We start from the raw sequence: 14,343 nt of genomic DNA, 5'->3' as shown, positions 1-14,343 counted from the left end.
GGAGCTGTAAGGAGAAAAGAGGAAAGGTAGGAAAGCATTCAGTGAGAGTGACAGTGACAGTGAGAGTGGATTGGTATGTGTGGATTGGTGTATGTGTGGATTGGTATATGTGTGGATTAGTATATGTGTGTGGATTGGTGTATGTGTGGATTGGTATATGTGTGGATTGGTATATGTGTGGATTAGTATATGTGTGGATTAGTATATGTGTGGATTGGTATGTGTGGATTAGTATATGTGTGGATTAGTATATTTGTGGTTTAGCATATGTGTGGATTGGTATATGTGTGGATTGGTATATGTGTGGATTGGTATATGTGTGGATTAGTGTATGTGTGGATTGGTATATGTGTGGATTGGTATATGTGTGGATTAGTGTATGTGTGGATTGGTATGTGTGGATTGGTAAATGTGGATTGGTAAGTGTGTGAGAGTGATGGGTGTTATGCTGTACCATTTCCAATGTATTTTTCATTATATAATTATGCTCTAAAGTACATCATAACTCCCATCACTCTATACTGGTCCATACAGTGGCAGAGCTGGGAGACAGAGGCCTTGCACCAGAGCCGGCCTTAGTCGTTGTGGCGCCCTGTGTGGACTACTCCTCTGGCGCCCCCCCTCACTACCCCTTCAAACTACCCCCCCTCTCTGCCCCTTCAAACTACCCCCCTCAAACTAGCCCTCCCCTCTGCCCCTTCAAACTACCCCCCCTCTGCCCATTCAAACTACACCCCCTCCTGCCCCTTCAAACTACACCCCCCCTCTGCCCCTTCAAACTACACCCCCCCTCTGCCCCTTCAAACTTCACCCCCCCCATGCCCCTTCAAACTACACCCTAACTACGGTATATTTTCATGAAATGCCCGGTGCTTAATCGTATTATATGTCAGGTCTTTAAAGTTAAATTAAAGAAAAAATAATAACATGTAACAAGTGATAGATGGGTTTCAGTGCAATCTGCAGCATACCCCCTCCCCCACCTGCAGAAGTCTCAAGTAGATAACTGTACACGCCAGACTTCTGTTACTATGTTTACTGCCTTGTGGTTATTGTTAAACGTGGAGATTTCCTCCGAAGTAAAGAGACTGGTGCTGACCTGTCACAAGTATTAAAAGGTAAAGTAGCGTTCAATTGGCGCCTTTTCTACATATATTTTGTTCCTTTAGGATAATATGGGTGCCTACCCTGCAATATATTATGTACTATCACATACGTGGGTTTTCTGTGCAATCTACATGTATGTACCACTACATATATATATATATCTGATACATTCACTGAGGGAAAGGGGCGTTTAGAAAAAATTGGTTTGATGCATTTGAGGAAATAGTGGGAAAATGTATTTACTCTGTATTATATCATGTAAATGGATACATGGTTTGCCTTAAACGGAGTATCTATGAATAGAGTAACTTGCCCTGAAAAAGATATAAATCTACAAAAATTAGCCTAGCTTCCCATGAGGAAAAATGTGTCCAGAGCACTGTTACTCAAAGGGTTAACAGTAAACAAATGAATCCCATGTCACTGGCAGTTTCCTTTAATCACTCATTTACAGTGACATGTCACACACTAAAGGAAATTTGGATTATAGTTCTGGCACAGTTAATGCTCAATCTGTGTAACATTATGGAATGTTTTAGTCCGGACTTGTGAGGCTTCTGTCACAGTTATCATTTGTTTCGATAACAATAACGGATGTTCTTGATTTATATCACTATATAACCAACAACATATTTGCATGCTCTTGCCTGAATTTGCCATTTGTTTCTGTGTTTTATTTCCAAATTTACAGGACTCCATTCAGTAAGCCCAGTGATCCAGAAATAATACAGCTAAAATGGGAAATCTTTGAATTATCGGCTATAATAGGAATAGGTTGCTACCCATGGAGCAACTTGGACTTATTGAAATCGTTCATTCAATTAGACCATTCTGAGTTCATTACAGTGGAGTATTATTGTTATTTATTGTTTTAATATGACTTAGAGAAACAAGAAGTGAGAAGGGCCCTGCTCATATGAGCTTACAATCTAGAGGGAGTTAGGGTGTATTACACAAGAGGTAAAAGTGCTACTGTTAGGGATGGACCAGCCACACTAGTGTTAGTATTGCCAGAAGCCAGGATAGGGGCTGGGAAAGGTAGATGGGGAAAGAGTGTTAAGGTGTAGGTTCATAAGCATTCTTAAAGAAGTGGATCTTGAGAGATTTTTTTGAAGGAGGAAAGACGGATAGGTGGCGAAGGCATTGCAGAGGATGGTGGCAGCACTTGAGATATCTTCCAAGCGTGCAGGCGAACTAGAAATCAAAGCACAGGAAAGGAAGGCATTTGGAAACGAGTGAGGAGATGTAAGTAGGGAAACCACTATGAAGAGCATTTGTAGAGCAGCAAGACAGGTATGATGGAGAGCAGACAGGATTACAATAGTAGAATAAAAAGTGAGTAGTGCGCAATAGAATTATATAAATAATATAAGATGCAAATATACAAGCAAAAAAATGTAATAAATAAATAAATGTGAATGTGCTGCTGGTACACCTCAGAACAAATCCCCACTTTGTTAAAGAAAAACTACAAAAACATATATAGGTGACCGCGCCCCTCACACCAAGTGAGTATAAATAATGCAAATGATACCAATTCAATGTAGCTTCAAGGAAATCCGAGCAGTATGTAAAATTCAATCATAAAACAAAGAGAAAAGAAAAAAACATCATAGTGTAATTCATCAAAATAGTTGTGTGTATATATCTAACAGGCAAAATGGACCCTTACGTTTGGTGGGGCTTATTCAAGCCCATAAACCGCGTAGGGGGGTGAGCGGGAGGGATTGTTCGTCTCCCGAATAAATTTCAGTCTCCACCGTAGAATTATTCAAAACTTCGTGATCTCGGAAGAAGAGCGAGAAATCGAGGTAACTACTCCCAAATTCTTCAAAGCACAGATCCGGAGGCGAGGGTGAGATAAAGATGAATACTTTAATATATAAAATAAATAAATAATCGAACTAGCGGCAGTTTTCAAAATCACGGCGTCCCGCGTTCATCCACTGCTGCACAGCCGAATGTATATCCGCAAATAAAAGTCACGTCCTCCTTCTCCTCTGTCACAACGTGCAACGTACGACGCGTTTCGTGCTATACTTCCTCAGGTACGTTGGTGGATCCCTTTCTGTGCTCCTTTATAGCCGTCTTTAATTGATTAGATCAATGGTAAATTGTCCACATAGATTTGTCAATTGTCCATAATTGGGTTCTTCATTATAGTTAAAGTATATGCATTTAATAAATTAATTAAACAGGATCACAATATAGAATCATATTAAAATAGTCCTTAGATATATTCAAAACAATCCTTAATTATATTTGAAATAGTTCTTAATTGTATTTTAAAATATAGGTCTTTATCATTAATACTATAAGGGGATAAATTAGTTAATATATATTATCATAAGTAGTAAATCTATAAGATAACAACTATATAATAGATCATATGTAAATATACAGGATAAGAATATAAATGAATAAATATTCGCGTAATTCGCATATGTGGTATAAAATTATTATCACCATCCACATTAATTGGCCATGTAGTTAGGGGGCTATTTAAACTTCTTGCCTTAAAAATACATTGTCTCCTGAAATGGATTTATAAAAATATAGTAAGAATTCGATAAAGAAAGTACTAATATACCGATAAAAAAACGATAAGAAAAAGGCCTCAAAATCATTTATACACTAGATAAAACAATTTTTATAAAATACATTATAAAATATATATATATATATATATATATATATATATAAAACCAAAGTATTGATATATATATCATAATAAATAATTAAAAAATAACAGTTTAGAGAAAATGACAAAGTTCAAAGTCATTATTCAATCCGTTCGGTATAAGAGTTTTTAAATTATAAATCCATTTCATTTCAGCCTTACCTAACTGGTCTAGAAGGTTGCCCCCTCTCCAAAAGCTATTTATTCTTGCAATCCCTAAAAATTCGAGACATTTTGCATCTTTATTATGATGTGTTAAAAAATGTAAGGGTACACTATGGTTTAATGCTCCTTTTTTAATGTTTCTCATATGTTCTTCTATTCGGATGTGTAATTGTCTCGTAGTGCGTCCTACATACTGTAGTCCGCAAGGACATGTTAGCATGTAGATCACATTTTTTGAATGGCAAGTTAATTGTTGTTTGATGCAGTACTGCTTCTTTGTTACAAATGAAGAGAAAACCTTAACTTTGTTTCTACTGCTTTCTTTAATGGTTCTACATGCTAGGCAGAGACCGCATTTCTGAAAGGCATTGTCTCCCTCCTGTATTTTTTGGTTTGAGATTTTTAAATAACTTCTAACCAGCTGATTTTTAAGTTTTGGTGCACCTCTAAATACTATTTTTGGATGTTGTCCCAAAAGTTCTTCCAGGTATGGGTCTGTTTTTAGTAAATGCCAGTGCCGATTAATTACCCTTTTTATTTCCATCCCTGCTCCATTATAATTAAGGATTAGAGGGATGTTGGTTGGTGTCTGATTTATTAGTTTTTTAGTTGCATTTGTCTGTGTGTATATCATATTTAACCGTTCCTTTTCTGCTACTTCTTGTATAGTTTTTTCTAGACTTTCAGGACTGTAACGTTTTTCTTCAAATAAGTTTTTAAGTTGTTTGGCTTGTCTCTCAAATTGTTTTTTTTCTGTGCAGTTCTTTCTCATCCTTAAAAACTGGCCCTTAGGAATATTTTCCAACCAAGGTAAATAATGACAACTATCTTTTAAAATATAACTATTTACATCCACTGATTTAAAATAAGTTTTCGTTTTTAAGACAGAGTCTTCTATATATATTGTCAAATCCAAAAAATTAACCTCTGAGGTGCTATATTGTGTAGTTAATTGTATCCCCCATTGGTTATCATTAAGTCTAATTAAAAATTTGTCCAAATCAGTTGGAGAACCGTTCCAGATAAAAAACAGGTCATCTATATAGCGTTTATAGATTACTAAATTACCTTCTGGACCTAAATGTTGATGCACAAAAAGGTTTTCCCATGAAGACATAAATAAATTGGCATAACTCGGGGCAAATTTTGTGCCCATGGCTGTGCCTCTTATTTGCAGATAAAATTGGTTGTCAAACCAAAAATAGTTATGAGTTAAAATTAAATTAATCCCCTCAATAATAAAATCAATTTGTTCTTTTTGAAGATCATTTCCTAAAGTCAGTAAATTTCTTGCAGCCTCGCATCCTTTTTCATGTTCAATAATGGTGTAAAGGCTGCTGACATCACAAGTTACTAAAATGTAATCTGGATGCCACTGTACCTTATCCAGTGACCGTAACATATCTCCTGTGTCTTTTAGGTAAGATTGCTGTTTGGTTACTATAGGCTGTAATAAAATGTCAATGTACTCGGAGAGTCTGGAGGTAATAGAGTTAATACCTGATACTATAGGTCTGCCTGGTGGGTTTTTAGTATCTTTATGTATTTTTGGCAATAAGTAGAAGATTGGAATCATTGGATTATCTATTAATATATAGTTATATTCCTTCTTCGTAAGTATACCCAAAAGCAGACCTTTATCCAATAATTTTGTAAGTTCTCCTTTAAATTTACTTGTGGGATCCATACTTAGTTTTTGATATATCTTTGTATCTTCTAATTGTCTCATTGCCTCTTCTATATATTTTTCTCTCTTTAAAATAACGATCCCTCCTCCTTTATCAGCTGGTTTTATTACTATAGAGTCATCATTACTCAAATCTTTAATAGCTTTTTTCTCCCCAATAGTTAAATTAGAGGTATATTTGTGTTTCTTCTCCAATTTTTCTATATCTAACATCACTTTATCCAAAAAAACCTCCATCCCTGGGGATTTCTGTGTTTTAGGATAAAAATTGGATTTGGTCTTCAAATGGGTATGTTTAAAATTTGATTCATATGTGTCTTGTATGTTATCTGCAGGAAACTTTAAAAAGTGTTTTTTTAGACATAAACTTCGAATATATTTATTAATATCAACAAAAATATCAAACTGATCTAATTTAGTTGTTGGAGCAAACTTGAGGCCTTTATTTAATACATTTATATGATCATTAGTAAGTATTTTATTGCTTAAATTAAAAATCCCTGTTGTTTCTACCTTTGGTTTATTCTTTTCGGGAATCTTAATTCCTCTTCCCCTTTTTCCCCTTCTTCTGTAAACCTGTGTCTTTTGTTGGGGATAGGGGGAGTATTTCTCCAGCTCCAATCCTGATCTAAAAAAGTCCTCTGCCTAACCCTTCTAATTGGTGTATCAACCTCAGATCCAGATATCGACGGTCTTACAGGTGACTTTCGCATTACAGGCCGTTTTTCTATGTGATGATGGTAATTAGTTTCATTTTGCTTTTTATCATTATATTCTACTTTACGTTTATTGGGGGGACTATTCCTGTCATATTTTTCTTGGGGTCTGTACTCTTTTGAATATTGGGACTTTTGTTTATACGGGTATGTTCTATTCCTAGTATAATTATTAACCCCATAGGGTCTTTGAGTATATGTAGTATTAGATATTTTTTCAATTTGTCTATCAAAATTATTTCTAGTTTTTTCAAATCCAAAATTTCTCACTCTATCATAATGATAGTCATTTTGATCTCGTATATATTTTTTCTTTTTTATAACTCCTATTTCTTGATCTACTTGTGTTACTTTCTCTTTAATTTTTATTGAAAGTTCCTCAAAGTCCTTGGTTCCTACGAACGGAGAAATTTTTTCTTGCATAGTATTAATTTCTTGATCTAAGATGGTTAGCATATCCGTTCTGTGTTGGATAATCAGTTGCATAAGTGCAATTGTTGATTTCTCTAGAATTAAATTCCACTGATTCATAAAGTGTGTATTGTCTTTTTCAAAGGTGGGGGTTTTGTGTAAACGTAGCCCCCTCGGTGTAATCCCTTCTTTCATATATTTTTCCATTACTGCTACCTCCCATCTTATTTTTGTTTCTTTAATTAGTAAAGTTTCTAAATTTTTCATTGTGATATCTAAATTGTCAGACGTGTTTTCATTTTTATCAAAATCTTGAAAGATATTGTGAACTTTATGTGCAAAATCCTTTCTAAAGTCGAAGAGTGACATATTAGGGATTGCTGCTACTTCTCAATAATAGGGGAAAGTGACAAACTAGAATAAAAAGTGAGTAGTGCGCAATAGAATTATATAAATAATATAAGATGCAAATATACAAGCAAAAAAATGTAATAAATAAATAAATGTGAATGTGCTGCTGGTACACCTCAGAACAAATCCCCACTTTGTTAAAGAAAAACTACAAAAACATATATAGGTGACCGCGCCCCTCACACCAAGTGAGTATAAATAATGCAAATGATACCAATTCAATGTAGCTTCAAGGAAATCCGAGCAGTATGTAAAATTCAATCATAAAACAAAGAGAAAAGAAAAAAACATCATAGTGTAATTCATCAAAATAGTTGTGTGTATATATCTAACAGGCAAAATGGACCCTTACGTTTGGTGGGGCTTATTCAAGCCCATAAACCGCGTAGGGGGGTGAGCGGGAGGGATTGTTCGTCTCCCGAATAAATTTCAGTCTCCACCGTAGAATTATTCAAAACTTCGTGATCTCGGAAGAAGAGCGAGAAATCGAGGTAACTACTCCCAAATTCTTCAAAGCACAGATCCGGAGGCGAGGGTGAGATAAAGATGAATACTTTAATATATAAAATAAATAAATAATCGAACTAGCGGCAGTTTTCAAAATCACGGCGTCCCGCGTTCATCCACTGCTGCACAGCCGAATGTATATCCGCAAATAAAAGTCACGTCCTCCTTCTCCTCTGTCACAACGTGCAACGTACGACGCGTTTCGTGCTATACTTCCTCAGGTACGTTGGTGGATCCCTTTCTGTGCTCCTTTATAGCCGTCTTTAATTGATTAGATCAATGGTAAATTGTCCACATAGATTTGTCAATTGTCCATAATTGGGTTCTTCATTATAGTTAAAGTATATGCATTTAATAAATTAATTAAACAGGATCACAATATAGAATCATATTAAAATAGTCCTTAGATATATTCAAAACAATCCTTAATTATATTTGAAATAGTTCTTAATTGTATTTTAAAATATAGGTCTTTATCATTAATACTATAAGGGGATAAATTAGTTAATATATATTATCATAAGTAGTAAATCTATAAGATAACAACTATATAATAGATCATATGTAAATATACAGGATAAGAATATAAATGAATAAATATTCGCGTAATTCGCATATGTGGTATAAAATTATTATCACCATCCACATTAATTGGCCATGTAGTTAGGGGGCTATTTAAACTTCTTGCCTTAAAAATACATTGTCTCCTGAAATGGATTTATAAAAATATAGTAAGAATTCGATAAAGAAAGTACTAATATACCGATAAAAAAACGATAAGAAAAAGGCCTCAAAATCATTTATACACTAGATAAAACAATTTTTATAAAATACATTATAAAATATATATATATATATATATATATATATATATAAAACCAAAGTATTGATATATATATCATAATAAATAATTAAAAAATAACAGTTTAGAGAAAATGACAAAGTTCAAAGTCATTATTCAATCCGTTCGGTATAAGAGTTTTTAAATTATAAATCCATTTCATTTCAGCCTTACCTAACTGGTCTAGAAGGTTGCCCCCTCTCCAAAAGCTATTTATTCTTGCAATCCCTAAAAATTCGAGACATTTTGCATCTTTATTATGATGTGTTAAAAAATGTAAGGGTACACTATGGTTTAATGCTCCTTTTTTAATGTTTCTCATATGTTCTTCTATTCGGATGTGTAATTGTCTCGTAGTGCGTCCTACATACTGTAGTCCGCAAGGACATGTTAGCATGTAGATCACATTTTTTGAATGGCAAGTTAATTGTTGTTTGATGCAGTACTGCTTCTTTGTTACAAATGAAGAGAAAACCTTAACTTTGTTTCTACTGCTTTCTTTAATGGTTCTACATGCTAGGCAGAGACCGCATTTCTGAAAGGCATTGTCTCCCTCCTGTATTTTTTGGTTTGAGATTTTTAAATAACTTCTAACCAGCTGATTTTTAAGTTTTGGTGCACCTCTAAATACTATTTTTGGATGTTGTCCCAAAAGTTCTTCCAGGTATGGGTCTGTTTTTAGTAAATGCCAGTGCCGATTAATTACCCTTTTTATTTCCATCCCTGCTCCATTATAATTAAGGATTAGAGGGATGTTGGTTGGTGTCTGATTTATTAGTTTTTTAGTTGCATTTGTCTGTGTGTATATCATATTTAACCGTTCCTTTTCTGCTACTTCTTGTATAGTTTTTTCTAGACTTTCAGGACTGTAACGTTTTTCTTCAAATAAGTTTTTAAGTTGTTTGGCTTGTCTCTCAAATTGTTTTTTTTCTGTGCAGTTCTTTCTCATCCTTAAAAACTGGCCCTTAGGAATATTTTCCAACCAAGGTAAATAATGACAACTATCTTTTAAAATATAACTATTTACATCCACTGATTTAAATGTATCAATGTATTAAATAAAGGCCTCAAGTTTGCTCCAACAACTAAATTAGATCAGTTTGATATTTTTGTTGATATTAATAAATATATTCGAAGTTTATGTCTAAAAAAACACTTTTTAAAGTTTCCTGCAGATAACATACAAGACACATATGAATCAAATTTTAAACATACCCATTTGAAGACCAAATCCAATTTTTATCCTAAAACACAGAAATCCCCAGGGATGGAGGTTTTTTTGGATAAAGTGATGTTAGATATAGAAAAATTGGAGAAGAAACACAAATATACCTCTAATTTAACTATTGGGGAGAAAAAAGCTATTAAAGATTTGAGTAATGATGACTCTATAGTAATAAAACCAGCTGATAAAGGAGGAGGGATCGTTATTTTAAAGAGAGAAAAATATATAGAAGAGGCAATGAGACAATTAGAAGATACAAAGATATATCAAAAACTAAGTATGGATCCCACAAGTAAATTTAAAGGAGAACTTACAAAATTATTGGATAAAGGTCTGCTTTTGGGTATACTTACGAAGAAGGAATATAACTATATATTAATAGATAATCCAATGATTCCAATCTTCTACTTATTGCCAAAAATACATAAAGATACTAAAAACCCACCAGGCAGACCTATAGTATCAGGTATTAACTCTATTACCTCCAGACTCTCCGAGTACATTGACATTTTATTACAGCCTATAGTAACCAAACAGCAATCTTACCTAAAAGACACAGGAGATATGTTACGGTCACTGGATAAGGTACAGTGGCATCCAGATTACATTTTAGTAACTTGTGATGTCAGCAGCCTTTACACCATTATTGAACATGAAAAAGGATGCGAGGCTGCAAGAAATTTACTGACTTTAGGAAATGATCTTCAAAAAGAACAAATTGATTTTATTATTGAGGGGATTAATTTAATTTTAACTCATAACTATTTTTGGTTTGACAACCAATTTTATCTGCAAATAAGAGGCACAGCCATGGGCACAAAATTTGCCCCGAGTTATGCCAATTTATTTATGTCTTCATGGGAAAACCTTTTTGTGCATCAACATTTAGGTCCAGAAGGTAATTTAGTAATCTATAAACGCTATATAGATGACCTGTTTTTTATCTGGAACGGTTCTCCAACTGATTTGGACAAATTTTTAATTAGACTTAATGATAACCAATGGGGGATACAATTAACTACACAATATAGCACCTCAGAGGTTAATTTTTTGGATTTGACAATATATATAGAAGACTCTGTCTTAAAAACGAAAACTTATTTTAAATCAGTGGATGTAAATAGTTATATTTTAAAAGATAGTTGTCATTATTTACCTTGGTTGGAAAATATTCCTAAGGGCCAGTTTTTAAGGATGAGAAAGAACTGCACAGAAAAAAAACAATTTGAGAGACAAGCCAAACAACTTAAAAACTTATTTGAAGAAAAACGTTACAGTCCTGAAAGTCTAGAAAAAACTATACAAGAAGTAGCAGAAAAGGAACGGTTAAATATGATATACACACAGACAAATGCAACTAAAAAACTAATAAATCAGACACCAACCAACATCCCTCTAATCCTTAATTATAATGGAGCAGGGATGGAAATAAAAAGGGTAATTAATCGGCACTGGCATTTACTAAAAACAGACCCATACCTGGAAGAACTTTTGGGACAACATCCAAAAATAGTATTTAGAGGTGCACCAAAACTTAAAAATCAGCTGGTTAGAAGTTATTTAAAAATCTCAAACCAAAAAATACAGGAGGGAGACAATGCCTTTCAGAAATGCGGTCTCTGCCTAGCATGTAGAACCATTAAAGAAAGCAGTAGAAACAAAGTTAAGGTTTTCTCTTCATTTGTAACAAAGAAGCAGTACTGCATCAAACAACAATTAACTTGCCATTCAAAAAATGTGATCTACATGCTAACATGTCCTTGCGGACTACAGTATGTAGGACGCACTACGAGACAATTACACATCCGAATAGAAGAACATATGAGAAACATTAAAAAAGGAGCATTAAACCATAGTGTACCCTTACATTTTTTAACACATCATAATAAAGATGCAAAATGTCTCGAATTTTTAGGGATTGCAAGAATAAATAGCTTTTGGAGAGGGGGCAACCTTCTAGACCAGTTAGGTAAGGCTGAAATGAAATGGATTTATAATTTAAAAACTCTTATACCGAACGGATTGAATAATGACTTTGAACTTTGTCATTTTCTCTAAACTGTTATTTTTTAATTATTTATTATGATATATATATCAATACTTTGGTTTTATATATATATATATATATATATATATATATATTTTATAATGTATTTTATAAAAATTGTTTTATCTAGTGTATAAATGATTTTGAGGCCTTTTTCTTATCGTTTTTTTATCGGTATATTAGTACTTTCTTTATCGAATTCTTACTATATTTTTATAAATCCATTTCAGGAGACAATGTATTTTTAAGGCAAGAAGTTTAAATAGCCCCCTAACTACATGGCCAATTAATGTGGATGGTGATAATAATTTTATACCACATATGCGAATTACGCGAATATTTATTCATTTATATTCTTATCCTGTATATTTACATATGATCTATTATATAGTTGTTATCTTATAGATTTACTACTTATGATAATATATATTAACTAATTTATCCCCTTATAGTATTAATGATAAAGACCTATATTTTAAAATACAATTAAGAACTATTTCAAATATAATTAAGGATTGTTTTGAATATATCTAAGGACTATTTTAATATGATTCTATATTGTGATCCTGTTTAATTAATTTATTAAATGCATATACTTTAACTATAATGAAGAACCCAATTATGGACAATTGACAAATCTATGTGGACAATTTACCATTGATCTAATCAATTAAAGACGGCTATAAAGGAGCACAGAAAGGGATCCACCAACGTACCTGAGGAAGTATAGCACGAAACGCGTCGTACGTTGCACGTTGTGACAGAGGAGAAGGAGGACGTGACTTTTATTTGCGGATATACATTCGGCTGTGCAGCAGTGGATGAACGCGGGACGCCGTGATTTTGAAAACTGCCGCTAGTTCGATTATTTATTTATTTTATATATTAAAGTATTCATCTTTATCTCACCCTCGCCTCCGGATCTGTGCTTTGAAGAATTTGGGAGTAGTTACCTCGATTTCTCGCTCTTCTTCCGAGATCACGAAGTTTTGAATAATTCTACGGTGGAGACTGAAATTTATTCGGGAGACGAACAATCCCTCCCGCTCACCCCCCTACGCGGTTTATGGGCTTGAATAAGCCCCACCAAACGTAAGGGTCCATTTTGCCTGTTAGATATATACACACAACTATTTTGATGAATTACACTATGATGTTTTTTTCTTTTCTCTTTGTTTTATGATTGAATTTTACATACTGCTCGGATTTCCTTGAAGCTACATTGAATTGGTATCATTTGCATTATTTATACTCACTTGGTGTGAGGGGCGCGGTCACCTATATATGTTTTTGTAGGATTACAATAGTCAAGGCGGGAGATATGAGGGACTTAATGGTATCTTGTATTAGGAAGAGATGAATGCATGTTTTTAAGAAAGAGCACTTTTTTAAAGATAGACTGGTGGTGGGGGTGAATGAGAGGTTAAGGATGACACTGAGGCAGTGAGAGTGAGGGGACAGGGAGACAATTGCACCATTGACATAAGGGGATATTGCTGAGGAAGGAAAGATGAGAAGTTTTAAGAATCATGCAGACATCCAGTTAGAGACAGATGCAAGGCAGTTAGTTACATGATCTAAGACAGAGGGAGACAGATCTGGAGAGGATAGGTAGATCTAGGTATCATCGGCATACAGGTGGTATTGAAAGCCAAAGGTTGAGATTAGTTTGCTAAGTGAGGTAGTGAAAAGTGATAACAGAAAGGGGTACTAGAACATATCCTTGGGGTACACCAACTGAGAGGGAGACACTGAAGGTATGATAAGAAGCATTTAAAAGGAGAAAAGGGTGGTTCACAGCAGGCACGGACTGGGACAAAAAATAGGCCTGGGCATTTCAGACTGAGCAGCCCATTTGTATGAAAAAACATATATGTCCATACACATACATAATACTTGGTCATTCAACATGGGAAGCCTGTAGCCACAATTTAGTGTGACTAATCCTTGAAAAAAATATTATAGAGTAAATAACACAATACCTTATCTCTTCCACTAAATGATTTCAGGGCCTTGAATGTTTTGTCCCCTGAAGTCACTACAAATTCAGGAGGGCGTTTTATCTCTGGATAAGTAAAAATAAAATAGTTCCTACTGTAAATTAAGGAAACAGATAACCAAACACACACACCAGGACAGGCTTTTCCACACCGACACCCAGACACACACCCCATGACATGCTCTGCCACACCGACACCCAAACACACACACACACACCAGGACAGGCTCTGCCACACCAACACCAGACACACACACCAGGACAGTTAAAAAAGAAAAAATGGTTCAGCACTCCCAGGAAGCTGGGTGCTAGCAGGAAAAAAGTGACAGCATAAACCCTCTTGAAGTATACGAACACAGAAAAAAATCCCAGTACTCCAATCAGCTTCCAATCCTTAGGTTACTTTATTCAGAGAAAGCATAACAAAAAAAGCAACGTTTCGGCCAAACAGGGCCTTTTGAGCTTGAGCTTGGCGGAAACGTTGCTTTTTTTGTTTTGCTTTCTCTGAGTAAAGTAACCTAAGGATTGGAAGCTGATTGGAGTGCTG

The sequence above is a fragment of the Spea bombifrons genome, chromosome 6, assembly GCF_027358695.1.
Source record: "Spea bombifrons isolate aSpeBom1 chromosome 6, aSpeBom1.2.pri, whole genome shotgun sequence".
NCBI lineage: Eukaryota > Metazoa > Chordata > Amphibia > Anura > Pelobatidae > Spea > Spea bombifrons.
The sequence above is the reverse complement of the archived record's forward strand: the minus strand, read 5'-3'. Positions refer to the sequence as shown.